This window comes from Pecten maximus, chromosome 6 (genome assembly GCF_902652985.1).
Source record: "Pecten maximus chromosome 6, xPecMax1.1, whole genome shotgun sequence".
Lineage (NCBI taxonomy): Eukaryota > Metazoa > Mollusca > Bivalvia > Pectinida > Pectinidae > Pecten > Pecten maximus.
This window is the reverse complement of record NC_047020.1, coordinates 42,584,157-42,597,491: the sequence shown is the minus strand read 5'-3', so window position 1 is coordinate 42,597,491 and position 13,335 is coordinate 42,584,157. Positions and strand designations below refer to the sequence as shown.

The following is a 13,335-nucleotide window of genomic DNA, read 5'->3' as shown; positions in this document are numbered from 1 at the left end:
GATCAATCATATGTATAATTTAAGGTCAATTGCAGCTTCATTTATACGTACTACCACATACCCTATATACAAACAATCTGCCCTATGTAATGTCATTTTACTTTTTTATGAATTTTTGGCAAATATTGCTATTCAGTTTTAATAGTGCTAAACACATGACATTATCTCACATATTAATAAAAAAAACTATCTACAAACACACTCATTGTCTAAGATAGCTACAAACATGACATTTATGACTTATCCACAAATCAATAAACTAGAAAATATTCTCATATAAACCCTGGCAAATAACACAATTTCCTCCAATTTTACAGAAATGTTACAAGGCATTGTACAAAGCAGAAAACTCGCCTGGAACTCTAAATCACTTCAAAACTATACTACACCGCTCCGATGTTAATTGGAAAGTAAAAGGGAGATTCGAACCACACCACAACCTCCTAATTGCTGTTGGAGAAGGCCTTATCACAGAACAGATATTGGAATTTTTTCATATGGAAGATAGACGTGACCAACAACATACCCTTTTGGGTGACTTTACAAGGCAAAAACTTCCAGAGAAGAAGAACATTATCAAAAAAACTCTTCAGGGAATTCCTTTGTCATTATGGGTATGGAAATGTAGGAGATTGTAAAAGTGCATCTTCTGTTAAGCATTACAAGGTTTCCAGTGTCACTGCTGATGGAAAATTTGTATTACAGGAGGTGAAGGATTCAGAGGATGAGCTGCGGAACTACAGCCAGAATTTATGCCACTGGGCCTTACACTTGATGGAACTGGATGACACAGCTAAAGAAGGTGATGTTACAAGAGTGTTGCTAAACTGTAGATACTCGGTACCTTTCTTTTACTCACATTCCCCATTGAGCAAGTATATGGTTGAAAACATTGATTACATTATCAAAACTGAATACCTGCTTTCACCTCTTCAACGTTGTAGACTGCTAGAAGGTTCATTTGTGAATATACATGGAGGGATTGGACAAAATGTTGAGAGCGATCTGGTGCAAGAACACTCCGTATGTAACCAGAAAAGTTTTATCAAAACCCTTTGTGCCAACAAGAGTGAGACAGCAATACGTCGTGTAACTGGGGCTGCAGATATGATTACAGATCTTTGCGAGCAATTTGACAACAGCGTTGGATTAAAATCAAAATCTAGTAGGCATTCAAAGTTTGTGTCTCCTAAAGATTTGGAAACCATTGAGAAAACTCTCAGAAAACTTCGGCCATTCAAAAACACTCCAGGGAGAAAGTGTCCAGGATTTAGTAACATCAAAGCATCACCTCTTCTCCCAGAAAAAGTACCCTTAATGAAAGCAAAGATAAACACAACTATCAAACGACTAACGAGAGGACTAACTGTTCCAGTAGATGAGGAGAATCATCATCTGGAATTTGATGAAGAATTTCTTCCTGTGGTATAAGAAAAAATGTTTCATTTTTGACTGACGAGTAAATTGCTTCTAAATCTGTGTATCACAACACACAGTGTAAGCAATAACAATGCATTGCCATCTAATGTGTTAAAATGAATGCAGACAGGAGAAATGTATGGGATGAATGGATTATGAAATACATGAATCATAGATGATTCCCAACCTTGGCAGTAGTCCATATTTGTAGGAATGTTGTGTAGTGTCATGAGTAATACAGAAAAATGGACAAGACCTCCATCTGTAACTAATTTCCATAACTGTAACAGGTTTGATACAATTACAGCTAATAGTGAATTTGTCATTATGTTGTCATCATCATGTATGTTTTATAATTAACAAATTATGTTTCCTTATGTCAATATGCAATGATTCAATTTCTATACCCATAGTTTTCATTTTGTTGGGTATCTCATGATTACCCTTTGCACTGTTCAACATATATGTACTAGTGTATATATATATAATTAAATAATTAAATAAGTATTTTTATAATAATCCGAATTTTTATGTTAATGACCGTAGCGACTAAACAACAACTGTTCTGAATACATAATGACAAAATTAGATGATCTGACCATACGGGAACATTGTACGATGTTTACTTGCCGAAATATACGCAATTTAATTCCAATCCAAACCGCCTCGCAGCTTCAGGTCGCCATCTTTGCTCAAATCAAAGCATCTGTGCGTTTGAAAGAGTCAGTACTGCAAAGCTTCTAAACGATCTTGTGATAAAAATTTTAAGATTAAAATAGAAACGAAATATGGATTTTAAAATAATTTGATTTTAATTACTAATGCTTTAGGTAAGCAAATCGTAGCAATTTTTTACAGTGCAAATTTAATGTTGCACTAAATACTGATCACAATATTTTTATTGAGACATTTTTTATTTCTTTCACTTCATTTCATTGTAAGTGTAATTTAGATTTCCCAATAAATTCGCGGGAAATGAATTTGATGACGTAACCGGAAGCCCACATGCTATTAGAACGTGACCCGGAAAACATGCATGACGATAATAAAAACAGAAGATCATTGAACGTTATACCGGCTTGTTTTCTCATTTTTAGCTCACCTGGACCGAAGGTCCAGTGAGCTTATGCCATGGTGCGGCGTCCGGCGTCGGCGTCCGGCGTCCGTCCGTCAACATTTGCTTCAAATCGCTACTAGTCAAAAAGTTCTTATTGGATTTTGACCAAATTTGGTCAGAAACATCCTTGGCAGAAGGGGATCAGATTTTGCATAAATGGTGACTCTGACCCCCAAGGGGCCTGGGGGGCGGGGCCCAATAGGGGAAATTGAGGCAATTCCTTTAAATCGCTACTAGTCATAAAGTTATTAATGGATTTGAACCCAATTTGGTCAGAAACATCCTTTGGGGAAGGGGAACAGATTTTGCATAAATGGTGACTCTGACCCCCAAGGGGCCAAAGGGGCGGGGCCTAATGGGGAAATAGAGGTAATTCCTTTAAATCGCTACTAGTCATAAAGTTATTAATGGATTTGAACCCAATTTGGTCAGAAACATCCTTTAGGGAAGGGGATCAGATTTTGCATAAATGGTGACTCTGACCCCCAAGGGGCCTGAGGGGTGGGGCCCAATAGGTGAAATTAAGGCAATTCCTTTAAATCGCTACTAGTCATAAAGTTATGAATGGATTTGAACCCAATTTGGTCAGAAACATCCTTTGGGGAAGGGGAACAGATTTTGCATAAATGGTAACTCTGACCCCCAAGGGGCCAAAGGGGCGGGGCTTAATGGGGAAATAGAGGTAATTCCTTGAAATCGCTACTAGTCATAAAGTTATGGATGGATTTGAACCCAATTTGGTAAGAAACATTCTTTGGGGAAGGGGAACAGATTTTGCATAAATGGTGACTTTGGCCCCCAAGGGGCCTGAGGGGCGGGGCCCAATAGGGGAAATTGGGGCAATTCCTTTAAATGGCTACTAGTCATAAAGTTATGAATGGATTTGAACCCAATTTGGTCAGAAACATCCTTTGGGGATGGGGAATAGATTTTGCATAAATGGTGACTCTGACCCCCAAGGGGCCAAAGGGGCGGGGCCTAATGGGGAAATAGAGGTAATTCCTTCAAATCGCTACTAGTCATAAAGTTATGAATGAATTAATACCCAAATTGGTCAGAAACAATCTTATGTGAAGGGGAACAGATTTTGCATAAATGGTGACTCTGACCCCCGAGGGGCCAAAGGGGCGGGGCCCCATATGGGAAATAGAGGTAATTCCTTTAAATCACTACTAGTCATAAATTTATGAATTGATTTGAACCCAATTTAGTAAGAAACATTCTTTGGGGAAGGGGAACAGATTTTGCATAAATGGTGACTCTGACCCCCAAGGGGCCAAAGGGGCGGGGCCTAATGGGGAAATAGAGGTATTTCCTTAAAATCGCTACTAGTCATAAAGTTATGAATGGATTTGAACCCAATTTGGTAAGAAACATTCTTGGGGGAAGGGGAACAGATTTTGCATAAATGGTGACTCTGACCCCCGAGCGGCAAAAGGGGCAGGGCCCCATATGGGAAATAGAGGTAATTCCTTTAAATCACTACTAGTCATAAAGTTATAAATGCATGTTGTAAACTCAGAGAGTCTGGACTTCATTATTTCTTTAAAGCAGTTGGGATCCACACGCTTTAACCATAAATAGCATTGTTTGAGGTTAACAAACAAAAGGAATTGAACATGAACATTATTTTGACATTTGGTCAAATCCAACCAGGTGAGCGATACAGGCCCTATGGGCCTCTTGTTTGAGACACCAATGTGCTAAAATACAACGGAAGGTAACACTGATTTTGTTTATTGCTATCGTATCAAGTAAAATAAACAGTTATTTCGAAAATAGCAGTATTTGCTTCACCTACAAAGTATTAGTTTGGCTAGACCTACTTTCGTTTTACAGTTTACAGATATGATCATATAAATAATTCATCTTCTCAACCATAGTCATCTAATTACGTATCCGCTGAATTTTTCTATTAAGAATATTTGTACTTCTCATGTACAGTGCATCTTTGTCTACAATTGACTGGTCTAGATCTGCAGATCTGATCTGACTACAATGTACCCTCATGATCAGCTGACCCTGACAGGGTCACGTTACTACGTATTCCTTTGTAGAAACGGCAGATTTATCTGTATTACTTCAATTTTCTACCTTCTGGCAGAGACGTGTATATGATATACACGTCTCTGCTTCTGGAACGTTGTGACTCCCCCCCCCCCCCCCCCCCCCCCCCCCCTGTATTGACTTCATACTTCTGTTTACCCACAGGGACATGAGAATTAGTTACACGTATTTTGCGATGTTTTGGGGGACTTGATTAAAATTTGGCAAAATTGACATCCCCAGTGGTCATATATACAAGAATTTGAAGTGGGGGGTGGGGGAGACCCTATGACTCGAGCTCATACAATAGTAACTTGTCTTTGTACTCTATGACTCATAACCTGTCACAGTAACAGACATACATGTACATGTATCAAGTACGTGTGTCACATGTTATAACAGGAGAAAGAGAAAAGTAAGTAGCAAGACCAGGGTTCGAACCCAGGACCCTCCTAATTCTAGACGGACACTCTACCACTGAGCTACAGAATGTACCTGGTCGCCGATGATCAACCCAGTCCAGTTCCGCAACATTCCTCCCTCCTTTTATCAAATCTTCACCGCCAAAGATAACAGGTTCGGATATCCCGTTGCTTTAGCATCCTCCCAAAGGATTTCCAAGCTCGCTAAATATGTAATAGGAGAAAGATAGTAGCCAGACAGGGGTTCGAACACGAGACCCTGCAAACTCTAGACTTACACTTCACCACTGAGCTACCTGGGCCCAGTTGTTCAAAAGTTGATTAGCTTAATCACTTGATCAGTGAAAATTTTATTTCGCCTTTACTTCAGAACCTCCGTGTGTATGTTCCTTAAAATAGGCAAATAGGAAGAAACTGCGGTGTGTTATAGTTTCACAAAATTTTGTGATGTTAGTTGTACCAGAAATTATTTTATCACAATTTTATGATTGTTGTTAAATTGTGATTAGCTTAATCACCTTTTGAACAACTGGGCCCTGGTCACTGGTGCACTTAATACATGTTTCAGGAGTCTGCGGTATGTTCGTGTTTGTCTCCATGTGGTATATATTACCGGTAATGTGGAAAACTTTTTAAAAAAAAATTAAGATTGTTCCAGCACTGGCAACCTATGTCTTTCCCTTGGTTGTCATTTAGATGAAGAAGATATTTATCAATTTAATCTCTTTCATTTGATCACAGGGACACGTTACAATAATAATGTATGTATAAAATATATGGGGGGTCGATATAAACATAACACAAGGGACGAAGCTCCGATTCTGGAAATCCCAGGGCGCCAATTTCAAATATAAATTAACAACACTTACTTTCAGTCTTTTTTCACGGGAATTGCTGCTATCGTTTCGTTATAAGTTATTATTTTCACACATATAATCCTTAATTGTCCATCTGTTCTCATACTCCCCATTTTAAAGCACTTTGTCGGAAGTTTTTAATATTCCCTCCAAAAAAGTGATGCTATGGACCGGAAGTTGCGCAACACCTTGGCAGGTCCGCAGAAACGTTGTATCATTGAATATATCATATCACAATCTACTTATAAAAGGCCTTTCCTAATTATGGAATACGTTTGATAATTTTCTGATCACACATTAAGCGATTAATTAACGATTACTCACGAAGACACGATACCAGTCATATTTGATTCAAAAATTCCGCCAAAATTATTCACTGCGGATATGACTCTTTCCGATTGCCTCGGGAGTTTTCTTACCTTTGGCTGCTATTGTCCATCACCTTCCGAAAGGTTGATATATATAACATGTCGACATGTAATCTATAAATTTTGAACTGGACCATTCGTACCTCTGTGTTTTTATATAAGATACTGTACATGTATATCGACAGCCACAAATGAAAACATGATGATGTATTTGTGACAGTAGATAACTTGGGATATTCTAACTCTGTATTTTGTGTTTTTTGAAATGTTTTATTTTATGAAACTCTGTGAAGAAAAAGAAAGGTTTTCTGTATAATAGGTTAAGAAGTATCATTGATTTAATGTAGATATGTACAAATTTGAAAATGTGAGGACCTTCTCCCTCGGTTAATATTTTGTATTTGGTTGGTAAACACTACATTGTTCTCATGAAACGTCCATGATTGATAACTAGTTTAGCGCGCTCCTTACTGTATAAATTTCACTACGTTATGATGCATTTGCTATATATTTACAGCATATACGGCAACCATTGAATGTCCATAGATTCATCTTAGAGCTATTGTAATTTCAAGGTCATACGCTAATATTTGAGAGTGTCTAAGGAAGTAATACAGGGTTTTTTCAGACATCACAGATAAAATACTCAATGACTGATAATGTGTCTTAATTTTAGTTTAAGTAACATTTAATTAATAACAACTAGTTTCTGTTTTTGGGATTGTTGATTAATTATTTGAATTCACGATACTGAATACATACATTTTTAAATCAATATTGGTACATCAATGCAAAATCATCAATATGAACAAAATCTACTTTGTATACGGTTTCTCATGTGTACGTGAAACTATAACAATTTGCAATCTCGACATATCCCGTCTACTCTCGGAGCCAAACCTCTGATTTAAACGGTATGCAGACGTCATGGGATCATGTCAACCTCGGGGCTTAAACTATCGACCAATCGCTCTCTAATTGGATACACAGCTGGCTTAGTGAAGGCCGTTGTGTATTTTAATATCAAACGTTTACACACTTTGCGCTTTTACCAACCTTAAAAGTTTCAGCTTCTCTTTTCATCTTTTAAATTTATAATAAAAACTAATTGCTGTAATTGCATACTGTAAAATGAGTATTGTTTTGGTTTTATAAGCGATCACTTTAAGACTACATCATTTTTTTCTGTAATTTAGATATTTCTTATTACTGTGTTGTTTAATGGATTTCTGTTATTACGATGTCACCATCTGAGCTAATAGAATAACATTATATTCGCAATCGAATAGATTTTGCTTTCTTGTCACTTCACTTTCTTGGCAAGACCAATGATAATGTCATTGTTTCACCGATACACCTCGAATCAAACTCGTTCTTGCGACTTTGATTTTAATTTTCCATCTCTTATATGCGGCTTATTTTGTGAGTTAGATTCCGAATCGGCCTATATGTTACATGGTTACTCTATGTTGTTGCTCGTTTTGTTATTAAATATAATGTACATATGGTATTATTATTTTCAAATGTTGTTTTGAGTAAGAGCATGTTCTGTTTAAGAAGCAGTGGATGCTGCAACTACAACGAATGAAGTATTTTGACATCGTGTCATTATTGATAATGAAATCAGTGATAAAATCTATATGAGATGTCAGATCAATCAATATGTATGGCTTAGATAATTAGATTGCATGTATCCATCTTTTCCGCAGAAAATAATCCAAGGTACACTGGTGTTTCAATGGTGCAAGTTCTGTTTCTGTTCAAAAAATATAAAATCCTGAAAGAGAAAAAAAATATATGTTTATATAAATATAGATACATTCAAGAGGATATATATTTACTGTAAATACTTTTCTTACATACCTCTTACATATCAACTTGTCGTCATAATACCGACCTATTAGAAATAAAAATGGATATGAAAAACGAATAAACCGAGTTACTTCCCTTTAAATGTGAAAACTATTATGTATGGTGTTACTTGCATTACCGATACTTTATTATCTAAAATCTTTAAAAAGATGAACTCATAAATTGATTTGATGATTTGATCATCAATACTTTGAATGATTTTTTTGTACATGTATAAGCATATATACTTTAACTGCCCTAGAATGAACGGAATTACAAAACTTACTAAAAGAAATGTCGGCTAAAATGATAACATGAACTTTTTAAAACCTTACAATACTGTAAACATATGTCACAGGTACAATTTAATTAACTAAAATAATTAGTTAATATAAGATTGTGAATTGTGTATACACGTTACATGTACTTGTCAGTGCTGTGTTGTAATGTGGAAAGTACCTTGTCTAATTTTAGTAACGTAGTGTCATGTACGTGTAGTCCATACTATGTATGTCCATATTTGGTGGTGTTTACGACGACTTATATATAAATTAGGGTATGAAAGTGTAGAAAATCGTGCAAGAGTGAGAGCGAGAATAGTAAAACCGGTGGGTTAGGGTAGAACGCCGCAGTAGCCGTTAATAGGTCGGTAGGACATATCCTCTGGGGTCCGGTGACCAATTATGTAGTAGACCTGTGTACAGACTTGCCGTTTTACCAGACATAACAGTCTTGGACAGTATGTTATCCTGACAAATATAATAGAATGACTAACAATTATAACTTTATTTCATAGATAGAATTATTACAGTCAGTTAATATTTTGTCGAGTACATGTAGGCTACATATGTATATCATACTCATACAGGCTATTTTGTGTTTCGGGATTTTTTTGTTTTGTATCAAGTTATGTCCTAATCTCCGGTAATAAAATATAGAAAGAACCAGCAGGAGTGTGCTCGTTTTCCTTCCTGTGACATATATGCATTATATCAATGTAGTATGTGTCCTCTCTATTTGTCATTTTATGTCCTAACAATATAGTTATTCCAGTAAGCAATACATTATCAAATACCTTGTGTAACATGTACCTCATTTAAATAATAATGTGCTTACAATGAGGAAAACGGCTCCCAGCATCACTGCTTTCAACTTGACATCCAAATCCATTGGAACTAAAACAAAAAATGGAATGTTTGTGAAATTTATGAAATATTCTCTGAATGTTATCATTGCTACGATTTCGATACATTAAATAAAATATTGTATAGTTATTTGACTTCAAATTATTTTCATTTTATGGGACAAAAAGACAATACAACAAGAAACAAGCCATTTGAATTACATAAGTTGGTTGAATTAACATTTGTATTGGTGTCACGTGTTTCCAGAGCAATGTCATAGCTGTACTTCATTCTTGAGATTAAATTTTAGATCCGAAATGGAAAGGAGTCAAACTTGCAGAAAATTGCATGGCCTCAACATTCATTCGGAAATACGTAAAGATAACATTATCCATAAAACTTAGATGAGATCAGGCATAAGTGATAGGTTTCGGTGTAAACATGTAATCTGAGAATACTGGACTTTGAATGTACTCTGCAGCTTAATTCTAATGTTCAAACATCAAACTCATGTGGTTAATGGGGAAACCTGCCAAACGGTTATTGATTGATCGTGATTTTTTGTAGTTCGATTTTGCACTAGAATATCGACTGTTTACATTAAAAAATTACCGCTACCACGATATGGTCATTGTATTAAGAAAATCCATCTGCAATGACGTATGATTCGCAAAGAAATTTTAAGTTCTAAGCTTATCAGGCAAAGTTATTTTAAAGTTTAAAAGTCTCCATGTAAATTCATATTTTAGTGTATAATCTGCGCTGATGTGAGCTATGGTATATTCAGTATGGTTACTTTATTATGTCGGATTACTTTATTGTGCCTGGGTGTCGTAAGGCCAAAATGACGTAGTTTAACATGCAATTATGTATTTCTTTTTAAAAATAAAATCATACCATCTTTTGAACAGCTTCTGAATCGATTGCCAAAAATGACACACTCATATTACAAACTACAAATACTGTTTGTGAAAAGCAAGGTTAAGGAATATAAGCTTACAATTAATTCCAAAATTATCGACCTCTGTATTTAACTCCCTTGTAAACCCACTCCATTTCTTGCTGATCTTTCCTACCTCGTCTGTCCAGTCCTTAGACCCCACCTGTAAAAACATAATTTGATCATAGTGAGTGTCGCTGTATATACATTGTAACCTGTAAATGTATGTGAAATGCATCAAATATAATTACATTATACAGTGTTTCGTGTAAATCATACAAAACGCGCCTGGTTTTCCTTTGTTTGAATTAGGATACCTATAGTCACCACCACACATCACAAAACCAAATGCAATCATTGCATCGTCATAATAAAGCATAATTAATGGTATGGTTTTGAATAACGTCATTAATTCAGAATTTCGCAACGTCTAATATATGAATCGACGGAGTTTCATTATCAATAATGCTTCTAACAGTTTCTGTTTCTCTATATTTGATATTTAAATAATGGAAAGTAATCGAAAAATATGTTTCTAGTATTAATCATAATGTCCTGAATGCCTAACAGAAATTAATACAAAATCTAGATAAGATGTCTTATGATCATTGATTACAATGTACCTGTAACTTTGTCGGAAAACTTTAAAATGAACTTTATCGTTTGCATCTAATACGCCATGAGGTTTAACCTTTAGCAGTACTTACAATAAAATCTTGGTCCCAACAACATCCATTCACCACACAACAAGGACCCTTTATGTTAAATACAGTTTCCCTGCTAGCATCTCTGATGCTATAGTGGGGAGTCCACAGTGACCGCCTACGAAACAAAGGGGATAAGCTGGTGTTAGATTGTATTTAAACAAATAAAATATCCATATATTGAGGAAATAAGCCCCAAATCATCATCATCATCATCATCATCATCTGGTTATTGCCATGTTATTTCTCAAAGAAGTTTGAATACTATATAACTGTACCCGGGAAAAGGTAAATTCAGTTCTTGTTCTTAGATATTTACCATGTGTATTCTGAATTTGAATAATATGTTGGTGTTTTGATTATTATACTTCTAAACGAAACTCTTCTATTTTTATAAAATGTGAAGCAAGTGTTATCAACGTTTATTGACATGATATACCTGTATCGGATAGAAGCGCACTTGGTGTCAACACATTAAAACAAACTTACTCTTGTCGTACATATCCCACAACTGTCCCTACAGGTGCCTCCACAGCTATTTCATGGGCCCATGCATCAAAGTTAGCCAGCCAGCATAGTCCGACGCAGCATTTAAAATCTCGAACACACTTGATGATCTCCTACAAACATGCACGTGTTATTAAAACAAATGGATGTGCATTTAGACCGGAGGTAATCCGTTCAGGAATTGAGGAAAGAATTTGCATCTACCCATATGTCGTAAGTACGGGTGACCCCGTGTTTCAATCACAAGGCCTGATTCATCAACTGCATGCTCCCGAAGGTTAACAGAAAGATGAAGTGGAGGTCAATAATTAAGGTGTTTGTTTGTTTGCGTGGGTATGAAGTACATTGAGGGATATCGAAGGGCTTAACGGAATAAATGGTTAAGATCTTCATAATATTCTCTTTTTTTCTATCAACGAAATCATTTTGCGTTTGTTATCATTGATGTGCGACTCGGGAAACTATATGTATTCAAGTATCATAATGGCTGTTGAAAACCGCAATAAAATAAAGGATGTGCAATCTAAACAGTGAACTGATGAAACCGTAGCTCAATGTACTTATAATCCTCCAGACGAGCTCGACTATTAATTGATAGCTGCATATGTATTAGGTTGTTATAGCATAGTAAAATTATACTGTAGCAAGACTTTGGGTATCCTCCCTTTCTCACTTTGTTCTCGTGTGGTACATGTACCTCCAAGATATCTTTACATAAGGCTTACACATGCGAGATAATTAATTTTACATGTGTGATCTACATGTACGAAGGCTTAATCTGTAATTGTATTTAACCATTTAACATACCTGTCCGGTATTGTCTGTAATATGGAGACTAAAACCTCGGCTCGACCCACAGCATTGGCGCCCGCACATGCCGGATTCTGTCAACCAAGGAACTATTAATACGAGCACCATATCAATGATTACTTGATTTTGTTTCAACATCGAAAGGGCCGACTACGTTCCTTGTCAATAATAAATCAACCCCTGAATACAACGCGTGATAGGGATTTAGTTACACATTTCATTGAAATACTTTACTAATAATATTAAGATGCTAATCTTTGACAAGGAGTAATTATGATCGAAAAATAATAAGTTGTTGTACATTGTTTACGCAATACATAAATTTACAGATTTGTTTTTATTATCAACCTCCTAGTTCTAAGTTTTTTTGTCTCATTCTAAATTTAAAGTGAGGAATTGATTATTTGCATACCAAAGAAATTTTACTCGGCTTCAATGTTTGTTAAATAACTTTTGGTCTGATACGATATGCGATAATATTTAGGACGCTTTGATAATCATTTGTTGATTAATTAGATATATTTCTTCATCTTTCATTTCTGTGACGCTGACGGGGAGACGCATCTACTTTGCATATATTTATAGATTTGTTTTCATTTTGCTTTATTCTAACGCTTTTAATATCTTAATTGTAATAAGCAGTTTTTTTTAATTTAAAAAATAATCAGTCACGGTCTATGTTTTTCTCCTATCTTATGCGATAAAATGAAATAATGAATTGATTACTTTATTAAGCCTTGATGGTGTTTTTAATTATTATTCACAGATTTGAGGAGACCCATCTTAATGTTCAACAGATTTAGAAATAAACTGATGAAATTATCTCTTTGTAGAATGAAAAAAAATACTGATAACTTTTCATTATAATGTCGATTTGTTTTTTACTTTTTGTGATCAAAATAAAGTTATGTTTTATCAGCTTAGTTGGAATTTGAACATTCAGAGTAAAGGAAATTGTCTAATTATCGAGTTATCTGGCTCTGTAACCGTTCTCATTTTTGGGTACTTTTAATGTGAGATGTGTTTTGAATATATAATTGAATAATTACAAATGATTTGTGTCATGATCACTATTAGACCATGCATAAATATTTATTTTATATTAAACTTTTATATCGTTTTGATTTCGGTACAAACATGATTTTGTTATTTCAATTCGTAATAATATGA

At 35.3% G+C, this 13,335-nt stretch overlaps 2 long non-coding RNA genes across 2 annotated transcripts; both read right to left on the bottom strand.

The window, feature by feature from the left end:
• Nucleotides 1-7,713: 7,713 nt before the first annotated feature.
• Nucleotides 7,714-10,307, bottom strand: LOC117329833. The gene is made up of 3 exons (XR_004533268.1): nucleotides 10,205-10,307; nucleotides 9,197-9,255; nucleotides 7,714-8,006 (listed from the first exon to the last, which is right to left on the bottom strand). It is a non-coding gene; the product is annotated as an uncharacterized LOC117329833 (long non-coding RNA).
• Nucleotides 10,308-10,849: 542 nt separating this feature from the next.
• Nucleotides 10,850-12,219, bottom strand: LOC117329834. Its single transcript, XR_004533269.1, has 3 exons — nucleotides 12,163-12,219; nucleotides 11,338-11,468; nucleotides 10,850-10,966 (listed from the first exon to the last, which is right to left on the bottom strand). It is a non-coding gene; the product is annotated as an uncharacterized LOC117329834 (long non-coding RNA).
• Nucleotides 12,220-13,335: the final 1,116 nt, after the last annotated feature.